This window comes from Herpailurus yagouaroundi, unplaced genomic scaffold, assembly GCF_014898765.1.
Source record: "Herpailurus yagouaroundi ecotype Mexico unplaced genomic scaffold, PumYag 166, whole genome shotgun sequence".
In the NCBI taxonomy this organism is placed as follows: Eukaryota; Metazoa; Chordata; class Mammalia; order Carnivora; family Felidae; genus Herpailurus; species Herpailurus yagouaroundi.
Window position 1 is genome coordinate 3,332,116 of NW_024412407.1, and position 16,157 is coordinate 3,348,272.

The window sequence follows — 16,157 nt, forward strand, 5'->3', positions numbered from 1 at the left end:
CCTAAAGGTTTCTGAATTCTGTTCCCTCCTCTCTGCTGACCTCTGCTTGGTTCAGGCCAGGTGAGGCAGGACAGGGGCCTTACGGAGCCCTTACTAGATGCCTGGCACTGTGCTGAGAGCTTTCCTGAGTGTTCTCTTAATTAATCTTCACCAGAAGCTTGAGAGTCGGTCCTTTGATTGCTAGGGTCCCCATTTTCCAGATGGGGGTGGGGAAGGTCAGGGAAGGGTAGGAAGAAACCCCCAGCTGTACTGGGCTCTCTATGGTGGTGGGGCAAGGAGCAGACTCCATCGGATGAAACAGAGCTTCAAAGTCTCCTGCTCTTTTCAGCTGTTCCTCGGAGCCCACAGTTTCCTGGCGCTGGATCTAGGCCCTGACCCCTGAGTGCCTTTCCCTTCTTTTAACCAGAGGGATTAGGCTTCAAGTTACAGAAGACCCAACTTTAAAATACCCTAAACAGTAAGGACAATTGTTTATTATGTTACCAAACAAGAAGTCCCAAGGTGAGGCTGTTGATTAATTCAGTGACTCAACAATGTTATCAAAGACCTAGGTTCCTTCCTTCCTTCTGATTTGTTTGTTTCTTCTTCCTTTCTTTCTGTCTCTCACCAATTTGATTGAAATATAATTTACATGTGGCAGAATGCACACATTTTAAAAGTACAGTCTGGTGAGTGTTGATGAATGAACAGCTGGTAGCCACCATTCCAATCAAGATATAAAACACTGAGGGGCCAAATGACTGGCTCAGTCGAAAGAGCATGGGACTCATGATCCTGGGGTCATGAGTTCGAGCCCCACGTTGGGTGTAGAGATTACTTATATGTAAAGCTTTAGAAAAAAAAAAGAAAAGAAAAGAAAAAGAAAAAAGATCTAGAACACTGGCATCATTCCAGAAAGTTCTCTAGTGTCTGTATGTGGTCAATCCCCCCCTCATCCCCTGCCACAGGTAACCACTGATTCGATTTCTACTTCAGGAGATCAGTTTTGTACGTTCCAGGCCTTCCTGTGAATGGAATCATATTGTATATACTCTTGTGTCTGTCTGTTTTGCTTCAGGCAATGTTTTTGAAATTCACCTGTTTTGTGGTCTGTATCAGTAGTTGATTTCTGTTGCCAGGCAGGATTCCATTCTGTGAGCATTCTGCTACATTGCTTTCTCTTTTCTCTGCCCCTTATCATCTTGTTTATGTCCTTGTACCCTGACTTCTCTTAAAGCCACAAGATGGCTGCTGCAGTTCTGGACATCACATGCAGACAACATTCAGAGGCAAAGAAAAACTGTTTTTCTCCTTCAGCCTCTGAAAAACCTTTGCAGAAGTCTCCTCACAAAAATCCCCTCATGTGTCGTAGACCAAAATCATATTACATGTCCATCCTTAAGCCAAACACAGGCAGAGGGAATGGAATTCACACAGGTGTCCAAGACTAATCAAGATTCACCCCCTGGAGCTGGAGAGGGGCTCAGCCCCTGACCAGGGGTTAGTTTAACCATGAAGACAGTGGGAGACTCTGATTGTGGCCACCTACCATCCATTCACCTCTCTTCTTCCTTAGTAATAAAGAGTCAAATCTTATTTAAGTGACACAGTGCCCAGCTAAAAAACGTTTTTAGCTTTTCTTGCAGCTAGATGTGGCCACGTGACCAACTTCTGACCAATAAGATGTAAGTAGAAATGTTCTGTGGGATATCTGAGAAGGTTGCCTAAAGGAGCTGACTCTGTTGAGGAACAACTTTTTGTTCTTCTGCTTTTGCCCTTTCTGGTCTACAATATGGATCTGATGGCTGGAACTCCAGCAGCCATTTGGGAACATGAGGCAAATCTGAGAATGAAATCCCAGGAGATGGGTGGCACCTGAATTCCCGGTGACACTGAAACTATGGAGCCAGCACAACAGCATTGCGTATCTTCAGACTTCTTTTATGAGAAAGAATAAACTTCAATATTATTTAAACTACTCTTGAGTTTTGCTAACATATGCAACTAAACCTAATCCTGACTCACATAGGCAGTAACAATTTCAGGTCAATGAGACAAGGGGGAAATCTTCTGAATGTCTCTGAGAAAGGTTTCTTTGCTCAAAAAAGGATACACCCGAGAGGAATCGTTAGGTCCACACGGGATGATTGCTACCGTATCTGCCATTTTGTGATTTGAGGGGAACCATCCAGAGACACAGCATTTATGCTAAAGGTGTTAGATGTGAAGATGGAAGGAACCTGGGTCCCTGAAGAAGGTGTTGAGTCTGAATTAATCAGCTCTGGAGCTACCGTTTCTCCTTATTATGTAAAATATCACATTTGATCAATTCTAAAATGCACATTTGGTCACGTTTTTAACATTTCTGAAATAATTAGGCATCTTTCGATCAATAGCATTTTAATCCGCTGTCAGCCAGACAGCAGTTGTGCTCAGCTGTCCTTCCTGGGCATGTGCAAATTTTGGTGACTTCCCTGATGTCCTGACAGGACAATGACAATCCTATGATGTTTTATTATTGTTTTATTATTCTTTTAATGTTTATTTATTTTTGAGAATGGGGGGAGGGGTATAGAGCGAGAGGGAGACACAGAATCCAAAGCAGACTCCAGGCTCTGAGCTGTCAGCATAGAACCCGACGTGGGGCTTGAACTCACCAACTGTGAGATCATTACCTGAATCAAAGTCCGATGCTTAACTGACTGAGCCCCCCAGGCACGCCAATCCTGTGATGTTTTAGTCCACAAGCCATTCAAGGACTTTTTGAGTCTTGAACGATACCTAGAAACTTTTATTGGGTATCTGGCAAGATCATCTGCCAGCCATAAACACTTCTAGAACGGATGTCAGTGGCTTGGAAGGAAATCCTGGAGGGTGGTACTGGATGTGGTAGTCAATCTGCAAAATGGCCGCCAATGATCCTCACCTCCTGCTACTCAAATTCTTGTGTTGTTTCTTCCTACAGCATTCTGGGCTGCTCTTTACGACTAGGAGTATAGGGCAGAAATCACGCCATGTCTCTTCTGATATCAGCTTATAAAAAGGCTGTGGCTTCTGTATTGAATGCTTAATTGTGCTCTCTCTTGGATCACTTGTCAGTGAGGCCAGCTGCCATGTCATGAAGACAGTCAGGCAGCCTACTGAGGCCTAGGTGGCAAGGAACTGCGGTATCCAGACAACACTCAGGTAGGAACTGAGATCTGCCGTGTCAGTGAGCTTGGAAGTGGATTCTCCAGCCCCACAGGACGGCAGTCCCCTGCCAATAGCTTGAGTGCTAGCTCAGGAGAGACCCTGAGCCAGAACCTCCCGGCTAAACCACTCCCGGATTCCTGACCCACAGAAACTATAAGGTAATAAATGTTTGTGGGCCGCGTGGGTGGCTCAGTCGGTTAAGCATCGGACTCTTGATGGCAGCTCAGGTCTTGATCTCAGGGCATGAGTCCAAGCCCCGTGTGGAGCCTACTTTAAAAAAAAAGCGGGGGGGGGGGGGGGAAAAAATGTATGCTGCTTTTAGCTGCTAAGATTTGGGGTAATTTTTTACACAGCGAGAGATAATTAATCCAGTGGAGCAGTTTTAAAGAAATGCTGTGTCACCAAAACTTGTGATGGCCCAGATGATGAGTCTATATGTGTAAAAACACAGACACCAATAGCTCCAAGATGAAATGTGATTCCAGGAAACAGGCTCGGGATGTGATAAAGTTTAAAGAAAACCTTAGCCAATCTATTTCACTTGTGTTTTCCTTGTTCTGTAGGTGCGAGAGTAATTTACCTTAAAAAATATATGTTTCTGGGGCGCCTGGGTGGCTCAGTTAAGCACCTGACTTTGGCTCAGGTCGTGATCTCACAGTTTGAGCCCTGCATTGGGCTCCCAGCTGTCAGCACAGAGCCTGCTTCAGATCCTCTGTCCCCCTCTCTCTGCCCCTCTCTCTGCCTCTACCCTGCTGGAGCTATCTCTTTCAAAACTAAATAAGCATTTATATATATATATATATTATATATATACATATATATAATATATATATAAATCTAAAAGAGTTTTCTAAATAAATCTAAAATAAAAGCTCAAAGTGATAAGAAATCCTTGTGTCAGTTTAATTGGCAGTGTTTTTTCTTTCTAATGGTATTTTTATAAAGTAACAGTGCTTTTTTTTGTTTGTTTATGTATTTTGAGGGGGGGGGGGCAGGAGAGAACACAAGCGGGGTAGGGGCAGAGAGAGAGAGGGAGAATCCCAAGCAGGCTCCATGCTGTCAGTGCAGAGCCCAATGCAGGACTCTATCCCACAAACCGTGAGATCATGACCTGAGCTGACATCAAGAGTTGGTTGCTTAAGGGACTGAGCCACCCAGGTGCCCTCGGTAATGGTGTTTCTTAACATCAGTGGCATCTAAACTGGATGAAATGTGATCACACGTTTTCCTATTGCATAAACCACCGTGAGGGGAGTTTTCTGGTACTTGCAGCAGGGATTTGAATTCGCCAGAGTATAGGCGAGGGTTGAGGTGGTAAGAAGGAGGAAACAAGGCTATGAGGGACAGCAGGAGGAGGTTGAGTCAGGGTTTGTGGCAAACTGCTCAAAAATATGTACAGGAGAGGCACCTGGGTGGCTCAGTCGATTAACCATCTGACTCTTGATTCTGACTCAGGGCATGATCTCACAGTTCGTGGGTTTGAGCCCTGCATTGTGCTCTGAGCTGACAGCACGGAGCCTGCTTGGATTTTCTGGCTCCCTCTCTCTCTCTCTCTCTCTCTGCCCCTCCCCTGCTCACACTCTGTCTCTCTCTCAAAAATAAATAAACATAAAGAAAAATACGTACGGGAAACCCATGTTGCTCACTGCTGAAGCGTGTCACTCCTAAACCTCCAGTGCGTTATTAAAAGCCTGGAACCAATGTCACCCATGGCGCCTTAGCAATGGCTGGCTGCACTGGAAAGCCTGCATTTCCCAGACAAAAATGAAGAAATATGATCTGACAGGAGTTTTCCTGTATTTTAAATTTCATTTTCCCCCCAAAGCCTTTAGAGTTTTACAGCTTTAGGGCTCCTATAAGGGGAAATGGGCCCGTGGAAGAGGAATACTTCCCTGGGACATCAGCTGCCCCTCATCTCCCACAGGTGTGGCCAATTGTTGGGCAAATGTCCAGGGGCCCAAATCTAGACCCGACATGAGATCTAGACTGGGTTGGGGATCCAGTCGGCATCAGCATTAAGCCTGAATCATGATTCCACTTGTCTCACCAGCATCGTTTCATCCTTCCTCAAGAGAGCACCAGGAGGGAGTGGGTGTCGATCATCAACCCTCTTTACAGACTGGAAAGCTGTACCCGGTTCAGCTCACGGGGTAAAGGACAGGCCAGAATTTGAACTCAGGCCATCTGGCTCCAAAGCCAGTGCTCGTCTTAGCCAATGCGCGAAGGCGTTTTAGATCTGTGGGGAATCTGGCAACCAGGGAAGCCCAAGCCCCTGATTTTACAGTTGAGAAAACAGGGGCTTTCCAGAGAGCAGGGCCTGCCCGAGATCCACCGGGAGGGGGTGGCGGGGCAGGCCTGATTAGGCTTGTGGATCTGAGCTGGTAAAAGGAGGGGGCGGGGCTGTAGGCACAGAAGTATTGCCGTCCCCACCCTGCCCCCAATACAAAGTGCCCCTTCGTTCCATTTTGGGAACGGGTACAACTTGCTGGGGGCGGGTGGGGAGCGCTCGGAAAACCACCAGCCTTCTTCATTCTCGGGATTCCCGAAGCAGCCATTTTCGGGGGGAAGGAATGTTCGTCCAGCAGCCCCCAGGGGCGGGGCCCCTTTCCGGGCACCAGACAAGCCTGCTTTGTGCTCTCCACCCAGGGCCCCTCCCAGGCCGGCTGTCACTAGCCAGGCTTTCTGAGCATCTTACAGGGCTTCCAGGCCAGGTCACTAAGGGATGAAGCGAGTAGGAGAGGCGTGGGCCTTGTGGGAAGCACTGAAAGGCCAGTCTGGGAGGACTGCCGGGAGGAGGTATGAGAGCATCACCCAGAGGTCTGGACTAGTGGATCCTCAAAGTTAAAAATACGCATTCCTGGGGCGCCTGGGTGGCTCAGTCGGTTAAGTGCCCGACTTGGGCTCAGGTCACGATCTCACGGTTCATGGGTTCGAGCCCCGCGTCGGGCTCTATGCTGACAGCTCGGAGCCTGGAGCCTGCTTTGGATTCTGTGTGTGTGTGTGTCTCTCTCACTGGTCCTCCCCTGCTCGTGCTCTGTCTCTGTCTCTTTCTCTTTCAAAAATAAATGAACATTAAAAAAATTTTTTTTAGTAAGCATTCCTAGCTTCCCATTACTAGAAATTATCCTAACCAGACATGCACAAAGGTGGATGTTGCAAGTCTGTTCATCGAGCTTTTGTTTGTGAAAATAACAACAAAATCCCACAACAAAAGAAACTTGTTAATTCTTGTATGTCCACAGGATGGAATATTAAGCTGTCATTAAAAATTAGGTGGTATAGGGGCACCTGCCTGTCATGTGCAACATGTGACTCATGATCTTGGGGTTGTAAATTAAAGCCCCACACTGGGTGGAGAGATTACTTAAAATAAAATCTTTAAGGGGCACCTGGCTGGCTCACTGGGTTGAACATCTAACTCTTGATTTTGGCTCAGGTCATGGTTGTGGGATGGCCGCACTCTGTGCTGACAGCATTGAGCCTGCTTGGGATTCTCTCTTTCTCAATCTCTCTCTCTCTCAAAATAAATCAATCAACATTAAAAAAAAATTTAAAAATAAAAGTTAAAAAATTACATGTAATAAATTTATTTACAGATAGGAACAGATATTCAAAATATTTGTCTATTGAGAAAAGCAGATTACAAAATAGTGTAGAGACCTGTCTATATATACATATATCGGTATCTAGAATAATATCTGAACTGCTCCAGAGTCTAACCAGTGGTTATCTCTGGGTTGTGGGATTAAGGGTATATGCTTTTTTTTTTAATTAAAAAAAAAAAAAAGTTTATTTATTTATTTATTTTTGAGAGACAGCGCGAGTGGGGGAGGGGCAGAGAGCCAGGACAGGATCCGAAGCGAAGCAGGCTCCAGGATGACAGTACAGAGCTCGATGCAAGGATTGAACTCACAAACTTTGAGATCATGACCTGAACCAAAGTCAGCCGCTTAGGTTTAACCCACTGAGCCACCCAGGCCCCCCCGTATTTGATTTTTAAAAAAACTTTTTGTTTTGTGCTTTTCTCCGTATGTTCTAATTTTTGTGAAAAGGGGTTTCAGTTGTGTAACAGAAGCGTGGATGCGTGTGTGTGTGTGTGTGCGGACCACCGCTGCCTGCTGCTCTGGACTGGGAGTCCCCCACCAGAGAAGTTTCTCCAACATGGCTCCTGCCCTCCGAGGAGGGGGCAGAGACAGCTGTGGAAGCATCAGAACGAGAGCCGGAGCGCCAGACAGGCAACGTTTGAACCTAATGACAATGGCAACCGCTCACCGAGCACTGCACAAAGTGCCTCCCACACACATTATCTTATTTGAATCCCACCACAACCCTCCCAGGTCGCGTCATCCCGCTTTTACAGGCGAGGAGACAGGCTCCGGAAGGTGAAGTGGCCCCCCCTAGGGGCGGGAAAGTGGGGAGCCGCGTTTGGAACCAAAGTCTCTGGTCTTCCGCCACCTTACCCCACCGCGCCCCCCTCGTGTCCATCCCGGCATCTTGCCTCTATTCGTCCACCGTCCTTCTCCTCCACTGACTGTGACTCTGTCTTGGTAGCACTGGGGTTTTGTTCAAGGTCTCTCTTCCCAGAACTTAGGGTCCTTAGGCATCGGTACCCACTCTCGAATGAATGAATGAATGAATGAACATCCAACCGGGCTGAAGAAGGTCATCCACGAGCCTGTTCTTTGCCGCCCCTGTCTTTTATTTTATTTTATTTTATTTTTAAATTTAAATCCAAGTTAGTTAACAGATCGTGTAATACGTAGCCTGTGTCTTTGGATACTTGTATTGTCTGCCTTTATTTCCCTTTGGTTCTTTAATATTAGCAAAGCCTTTTGGAAAAGGGCTGACAGCAAGGGTTGTCGTGGGAACAGCTCTCTGTCTGGATCTGAACCAAAACTTTAAAAAAGGCAGAAACGCTCCCACTCCTTGTGACACACACAAGAGAAACTGGAGGCAGCCACCCTGGAGGCTGACTGACGGTGGCAGAGGAGGGGCCCTTGGTCAGCTTTCCTCCCTGCCTCGGGGAAAGGTTTGTATTGAGGACCAGTGCTTGGAAAGGATGGGGATTCCACACACTGAGCCACACTGAGCACACACCCTCCTGGACCCTGGACCCTGGACCCCAGAACCATAGAGATGGAGAGTTCAAGGGATGGGCCGATCAAGGAAGGCATCCTGGAGGAGAGAACCAGGAGGTTTAGGAAGGGGAGGAGGCCAGGACAGAGGGGAGAAGAGCAGGGGACATGCCTGGGCAGTTAGTTGGGCGCTGGGTGATTTAAGTACAACCAGATGTGCTGGGAGTCTCCTGTCAGGCCCAGCCCCAGTGAGGGCAGGCAGAGTGGGGGTGGGGAGACCTCTGAGCCACTTGGATTTCCACTTCCCCATTCTGCCCTGGGTTTGTAAGCTTTAGGGAAAGGAGAAACCCAGTGGGAGTCCAGAGGAGATGGCACGTGAAAGATTGAGCCAGTCAGGCCTGGATTAGTCTTCTGCCTTTGAAGAAGGAGGGAAGGGCTCCTCTAGGAAGCAGGGCATTGGCTCAACTCCTGGAACCTAGGAAAAAGGATTGGGAGAGCTTTGGGGTAGGGGCTACCAGCTCTCCTGGGGGTGGGGGATAGCTAGGGAAGGCTTTACAGAAGAAGGAATATCTGAGTTGGGTTTTGAAGGATGAATAGGATCTCCCCAGGCATAATAGGGGAAAAGATAACTCCAGTGAGAGAGACTCGGGTATTAAATTGGTGTGGATTCTTAGTGAAAGGTTCTGCAAGGCTGTATTATAAAGGTAAATGGGGAGATGATGGTTCAGCTTGGGGTGCTGGCTCAAGGTCTGTGCTGGGGGGGGGGGTGCTTCTGTTCACAGAACAAATGGTAGAGCCAGATATGTGATGAGGGTTTAGAAGTGGCCACCAGGATCCCCAAGAGTTGGGCCCCTAAGGGAAAGGAGGGGACCGATGGCCAGCCCCAGCTCCTCCTCCTAAGTCTTGTGTGGTCGGGCACAGAGCTGTGTCTGCCCAGAAGGACAGTTTTTCTGGTTCTTATGGAGGCTCTTTAAGAGCCCCTGGCCAGGAGTGCCTGGCTGGCTGAGTCGGTAAAGCGTGTGACTCCTGATCTCAGGGTTGTGAGTTCAAGTCCCACCTTGGGTGTAGAGATTACTGAAAAGAAAAAAAAAAAAAAAAAAAAAAAGCACCCCTGGCTGTGGCTGTGGTGGGGATTGGCCCCGGACTCACTGGGAAGGTAAATCTGGTATGAGCGCACAAACAGAGAGTAAGGGGCTGGAGCAGCATTGAGGAGGCACTGAGAGATGAATCTTAAAAGCCAAGGGGGTAGAAAGAGAAGATCTGGGGCCCCACAAAAGGGGGGGGGGAGCAGCCCCAGCCCTGGCTAGCAGGCAGCACTAAATGAGCTGGGTGTGGTGTTTCTGGGCGCACCCCAATCCCCCAGCCCCAGGACCAGCCCCAGGACGCACTTCCTTCCTTTCCAGCTTCTTAATGATTCCTGAGTGGCCCATGCAGAGGACCACAAAGAGAGCTCTCTCCGCCCTTTCCTCTTCCTCTCTTCCATTTCTTTCTCCCTTCCTCCCCCCCACCCCCATCCTTCCCCGGGGCCCTTTTCTTTCCTTCCTCCCCACCCCACCTGCTCCTCCCTCCCTCCCTCTTGGCTTTCCACATCTTCCCTCTAACTCTCCTCTCTCTCTTTGAAACTCTCAACGCTGGTTCTCCCGGGTCAGCTGGGTTAGTTTCCTTCATGTTTTCAGAAAGGCCTTGTTACAAGTCTGGACCCCGGTGATCACACACTCGCACACGCCCTATGCATATACACATGCTCCGTATACACACACCCAAACATAGCACCTGCCTTCCCTGGGAGTGGGGTTGGGGGGGTGGGATTCTCCACTTTGAATGTGATACGAGCAAAAGGACTAGGAAAGAATGGAGGGCCCTCTGCAGAAGACAAGCATTACTGCCATCATCACCACTATTATTATCCAATCCACTGCTGAGCACTTGACCTACCCCTGAGCTGATCACAAGACCAGTCTGACTCCTGTCCGCAGCAGGGGGCTCTCAAGGGCACAGATCCCTTGACTAGGGACAGTCAGGAGAGGGGTGAGCAGGGAGTCCTCAGAGATTAGACCCCCAGCACCCTGCCCAGGAGAGCAGAGGCAGAGACATGATGAAGGGCCATTTGCTAGGATTGAGTATTTGTCAGCCCAGGAGGCTGGATGATGTATTAACAGGACTTTAATGAGCTTGGGAGGGGGAGCCACACTTCATCGCCTGAGCACTGGTGCAGGATGGGGGGCAGAGGGGTGAAGAGGCCAGCCGCACCCCCAACTGCTAACTAACCCCCTTAATGTGACCCATGCTAGTTTGCTCATCGGAAATAACTCAGCACCTCCAAGATGCAGAACACTCCCTCCTGGAGGCCAGTGAAGGCCTTCTCAGCATGCTATCTTACTGGGAAGGACTTCCCTAGGTCTAACCTTGTCCTTCCTACTAGCACTGGAGGGTTCTGGGGGAAGAGGGAGAACTGAACACTTGCTCCAGGGGAGTGCATTATCAATTCTTTCCTCTGGCCTTACTCCTGTCATCCGCCCCCACCCTGAAGCCTGGTGGAGAATGGCCCCCAGTGACACCCAGCCACAGTGCCCTGGCAATGCCAGGCTTGGCCTCCCGGCACTAGTCCTGCTGGTTGAGATCGTTCAGCTCCTGTGGACATTGGCTTCTCTCTTAACTCTTGCCTCTGACCCTTGGGGAACAGGACAGGTGGGGTGGAAATTCTACAGTGGATTCTAGATCCAGGTTTGCTGTGTGACTCCAAGAATGTCACTTCTCCAGGCTTCAGATGCTCCATCAGTAAAGAAACCCCCGACGAGTTTCTTCCACCTCTGTTACCCTGGGATTGTCCCTTCAGCAGGGAGTTGAGCCCCCCCCTAGGGTGGTGGCTGTGGCTCCCTTTATCCTGCTGGTCTGATTCTGAAGCCAGGGCTGCCCTAGCATAGTGAGCCTTGACACATCTGTCCTTCCTGCCAGGCTGTGGTCCTGGGGGTGTGAAGTGGAGAGGAGGAGAGGATTCTGGGGGTGGAGAAGTTCCTCATCTTGGTGAGTTCCAGAACCTGCTTGGGTGCTAGTCTTGCCTCCACATGCGGGACACTGGGTACTCAGTATCTCCCCCGGGAAACGTATCCTGACCCTCCAATCTAAGCCCAACTCCAGCTCAGACAACCTCCTTGGGCGCTTTCGCTGCAGCCTCCCTTTTCCACCTGGACCAGCGCTAAAGCCCTGAGCCTGGGCCGGTAGAATCCTGGCTACCCTTGGACCAGGAGCTCCACGGGGACAGGGATGCGCCTTGGAGACTCTTCTCAGGTGTCTCCAGCGTCTAGCTCAAAGCTTGGCGCAGAGTCGGCGCGCCCAGCCCTGAACGCCTTAGGCTACCTCTCAGCGGACCACAGGTCTGGAATCCATCCTCCCTCTTCGCCTTCCACCATTCAGCCTGCTTGGCCCAGCGTGAACGCCGCCTCCTTGGGGAAGCCCTCCAGTGAGCCCAGCCTTTTAGAACTCACACCCTCCCCTCCGCTGTCTAGGTCTAGGGCTTAACCACGGCCGCCACTCGGAGAGGCGGACTTGCGCGGCTGTGTGTGTCCCACCCTCTGCATCCTGGGCTGGGGCGGTCTCCTAAGCAGTAGGAGCTCAGTTCACCTGGGGGCGGGAGGATGAGAGCATGAGTCAACAAGGCTTTGGCCAAGGGGCTTAAGGCTGTACTGGGCGAGGGGGTCTAGGGAGGCAAGCTGACGGGGCGGGCCGGGCTGGCTGCCTTCCCCTTTAGCTGCCTTCCCCTTTGCCCTTCGACCCAGGAAGCCTCTCACACCCGGCGGACACGCTCGGTGGCCCCCACTCAATCCCGGCCTCCCCCCTCGGGGGACCGCTCCGCCACCCTCACCGGCCTGCCCGGCCTCCACCCCCACCCCAACTTCCCGCTCGACGGCCGGGGAGAGGCCGGGGCGCGCCGGAGAGTGGCGCAAGGACACTATCCACACCAAGGGTCATTTGCTCTTTTCTCCCCCTCTGTGGCTAATTTATTTTAGAGCTAGGGGAGGGAGGGGGCGGGGCCAAGCCGGGAGGGTTGAGAGGAGGGGCCGGGCGAGCCCAGGGGAGGTGGGGGCGGGGCGGGGGCGAGGTGGGGGAGGGCGGGGAAGGAGCCCGGGGTGGAGAGGGCCAGAGAAGGGGCGGGAGTTGGGGGGAAGGGAGGGGCATTAGGGGAGGGAGGAGCAGGGAAAGGGGAGGGGAGCAAAGGCCTGCGAGGGAGGGCGCGGGGGGCGGGCGAGGGTAGGCGGGGGTGGGGGTGGGGGTCCTGCCTGCGGGGGGAGCCGGGGCGGCCCCTTGTCCGGCCACCCCCACTGCCCAGTCCCGCTCCCGGCCGCGGCGGCCGCAGCAGCCGCAGCAGTAGCGGCTCCAGGATGGTGAGCGCCGCTGCCCCCCAGCCCCGGCCTGTCGCCCCCGGCCCGCGCCCCGGCCCCGGGGCCGGACGCCCCCCCAGGCCGCGCACACTCACCTAGGACCCGGCCGGGATGCCGAGGTACGGGGCCGCGGGCCCGGGCGGGGGCAGACACGGGAGCGCGCGGGCGGGCCGGGGTCAGGGGGTGGTGACCGTTCGGTCGGGGTGTCCGGAGCTTTGTCCGCGGGCGCGGGGCAGTGTGAGGGCCAGAGAGGGCGGGGGCTGCGGGGCGCGGGGTTCAACTAGGCGAGGGTCGAAGGGCAAGGCCAGCCAGAGACCCGGGCGGGTGCGTGGGAGCCGAGGGTCACTTCCCGGGGGGAGGGGGAGGGCCGACAAGGGGGCTCTCGTCTCCGCCGCCGACGGGCACCCTCTTCGCCGCCCCCTTTGGTGCGCAGGCTGCAGCAATAGCGAGCGTCCGGCTCTGGGGGGAGCCTGCGGGATTGGGGGGTGGGGAGCCAGGATCTGCGGGTTCGGGTCCCCGAAGGATCCTGTGTCCGGAGCCCGAGGGCCGGCCCGCAGGCCCCTCCCACTCCGTCAGGTCTTTGTCCAGCGGCCCCTGTGTGTGTGGGAGGGGGTGGGGGCTGGGTTCCTGGCCCGGAGATTCCCCAGCATCGTGACGGGGCAGTGACAGGAGACCGAGGCCACTTAGGGCCCTGCGCCCCTAACGCCCACCCCCTTCCTTTCTTTTCTTCTGGCCGGGGAGAGCATAGCCCCATCTCAGAGTCAGGGCGTTGCAAAAAGCTGCACTTACCTTCACCCGTGGGCTACTGGCTACAAGGGGGACCCTCTGAGCTCTCGGCTCTCTAGAGAGCGCCCCTTAAACTTGCCCACTCTAGGAGCCCTCTCGGTCTGCACAGAGCTTCCCTTGCTGGGAACCCACTCTGTCGAGGGACCTCCGCAGAAAGATGGGCACACAGTAGGTGCTTAGCAAATGTGCCCCCCCCCCCCTTCCCCAGCGCCCGCGGTCCCGGAGCGGCTCCAAGGGCGGAGGAGGCCTGGGAAGGGTCTGCGCGGGGAGCGAGCGAGCGGCCTGGAGCCTGCGCCCAGCGGCGGCCTGGAGCGCAGGGGTGGGTGGACGGGTGGGTGGGCTGTTAAAGGGACGGTCACTAAATCAGGATTAGGCCGTGGGGCTGTCAGGCTGCCTGGCCCTGTCTCCATGGATACCTAATTTGGAGGAGAATAGAGGACGGAAGAATGTTTGTGTTGTGGTCCGCACGGGCTGCCGCGGCTGAGCGGGCTCTTGCCCTGGGCCAGGCAGCGGGGAGCCGGGCTCTGGTTCCCAGCCCACTCTGGACTTCTGTAGGGGGGCGCTTCTCGGTTCTCGGGGCCCAGAGCCTTCCCTGTGGAGTCTTTAGAGTGGGAGGGATGGTGTCGGGGTCCAAAGCCCCCTGACCTGCACAGGGAGCCCCAGAACCTGCGGAATCCAGCCTGAATGCCCTGTGCACCCCCCTGGATACCGCCGCGCTGAGGTTCTCCTCCCCAGACCTCCTGGCCGGGAGCAACCGTCATTCTCCGCTGAGCTTTGGCCCCGGAGGACCCACGCACTGGGCGGCTGGGTGCTGCGGCGCTGCCGGGACGCGGCCGCGGAGCGCGGACCCCGCGGCCGCTGGGCAGCGGGCAGGGGGCGGGGCGCGACTTCCTGGGGTGGGCGAGAAAGGGGCGGGGCTTGCCGGCTGGCTGCGCTGGACGCGGTGACAGGCCTCGTAAATCCCCCTTTCCCATATTTAACACCATTTCATTTATTTCCACTTCAATCTATTGGTGTCCGCAGCAGCAACCCCAGTGAGGAGCGCCCCTCGCCCTGGCTGTAATACCTTCTGGGGGAAAGTGCTCTTGGGCCAAAGGGAATTTAGCTCTGTAGGGCAGTGGAGTTGCCCCTGGTGAGTCCCAGATAACCTAATTCCTCCGAGGGGGGCGGGGGGAGGGGACCTCCATCTTCCCAGGAGAAGTGGGGGCTGAGAGGCACAGGATGGAGTTTGGCCTCTGAGGCCCTTTGGGATTTTCTGGCTGTGGTCTAAGAGTAGGTTGGGCTGAGGATCCCATGGGTGGATAATTCCAACACACAGCGTGGAGCTGGGTAGGGGAGAGGGACCGGACTAGTGTGTGTTGTTCCAAGGGCCCTTTCCTGCCTTCCTCCTGGTCATCCGTGGCCACAGCTTTTTATGGAGCAAGGGTCCCTTCCCCTCCCCTGCCTGGGCTGCAGCTTTATTGCTGAGATCTCAGACTCTCCACGCAATTTCACGCTTCTCTGCCTTTGCTCTTGCTGTTCCCTCAGCCAAATGCCTTCCCCATTGTCCCTGTCTCTCCACAACCTCCTCATTCTTCAAGGCCCAGCTCAGATGCCGTACTTCCTCCCTGTAGCCTCCCCAGAGCCCCTAGCTCTTGTCACTTGCTCCTCCTGCCATGTTCTCCAAGCCCTGCACCTGTGCCTCCCTTCAGCTTTTGTGGCTGAGTCCACACTAGGCTTTGCCTCCTGGAGGATAGGGATGGAGCCCACACTTCCCTGCACCCTGCCCACGCCGGGCCTGGCACAGAGCCTGGCACCTTATGGTTGCTCTGTGAATATCTGTCGGCTGAATACAACGGATTTTGTGAGGGCAGCCTGCAAAGCATGGAATCTGACCACTCTGGCAAATAGCTTTGCACTCCTGGGTGGGTGGAGACCCCTGGGTGGGTCTCCTCCTCCTCTTCCTCCTCCTCCTCCTCTCCTCCTCCTCATTGCTGACCCTCCCCCACCCCCCAAGTTGGGGAGGACTTTGCCCCTTCCTTTCCCCACAGACCAGCATTCTTTCCCTGCCATTATCATCCTGTTAAACAGAGAGGCCAGTCAGGATCCATATGGATCACATTAACAATTGCTTATTATCTGGGCCACGACTGCCCCCACTCTCCACCCCCAGCTCCTGCTGCTGCAGTTGTTGGGCCCTTAGGAGCCCAGCCTCCCTGCCTCCCCCTCCCCCCACCATCGGTCAGCCAGGGAGGGCAGGGGACAGGCTGGTCTCCCTCACCCTCCCCATGCCTTCTAGCAGAACTTCGCTTCTTCTTGACTTGGCTGGCAGTTAATGACTCCTTTCCCTGATTTAATGAAAACCAGGCTCCCCGTAGAAAGTGTGGCTCAGTAAATTTCCAGGACTGCAGCAGGGAGAGGTGGACCTAAGTTCCGGGTGCACCTGTGGTCCGCAGCACTGACAGCCCCCGCCTTCCAGTGGACAGAAGCTGTGGGTTGGGGCCAGCCACGCTGGGCCGGCCATGGGGCCCTTGGCTGGCCCTCCTCCCTTCTGGGAGCTGGTAGGCTAGTGAGGGGGATCAAAACAGGAGAGACCTTGCATAGCCTTGGGTCCCAAGCCTTCTGCTGCAAAGAAGCAGGAAACCTGAGAGTTTCCCAGAGCTGCAGCGGAGACAGCCTTGAAGGATGGGGAGTGGGTTTCTGCTGAAATGCATATAGCCGAAGAGCACTAGGGATGGAAGGGGGTCTTCAGGATCGCCCAACAATT

General features: G+C 53.7%; 1 protein-coding gene and 1 non-coding gene across 2 annotated transcripts in view; both read left to right on the forward strand.

Annotated features, from left to right (window-relative positions):
* The first annotated feature begins 9,238 nt into the window (after positions 1-9,238).
* TRNAR-CCU (transfer RNA arginine (anticodon CCU)) lies at positions 9,239-9,311 on the forward strand. Its single transcript has one exon. It is a non-coding gene; the product is annotated as a tRNA-Arg (tRNA).
* A 3,176-nt stretch (positions 9,312-12,487) lies between these two features.
* The window catches only part of FIGNL2 (fidgetin like 2), a 39,604-nt gene continuing 35,934 nt past the window's right edge, over positions 12,488-16,157 (forward strand). Inside the window, exon 1 of the mRNA XM_040489020.1 lies at positions 12,488-12,744. The gene's annotated coding sequence lies outside the window, so the exon portion shown is untranslated. The remainder of the gene's footprint in view (positions 12,745-16,157) is intronic.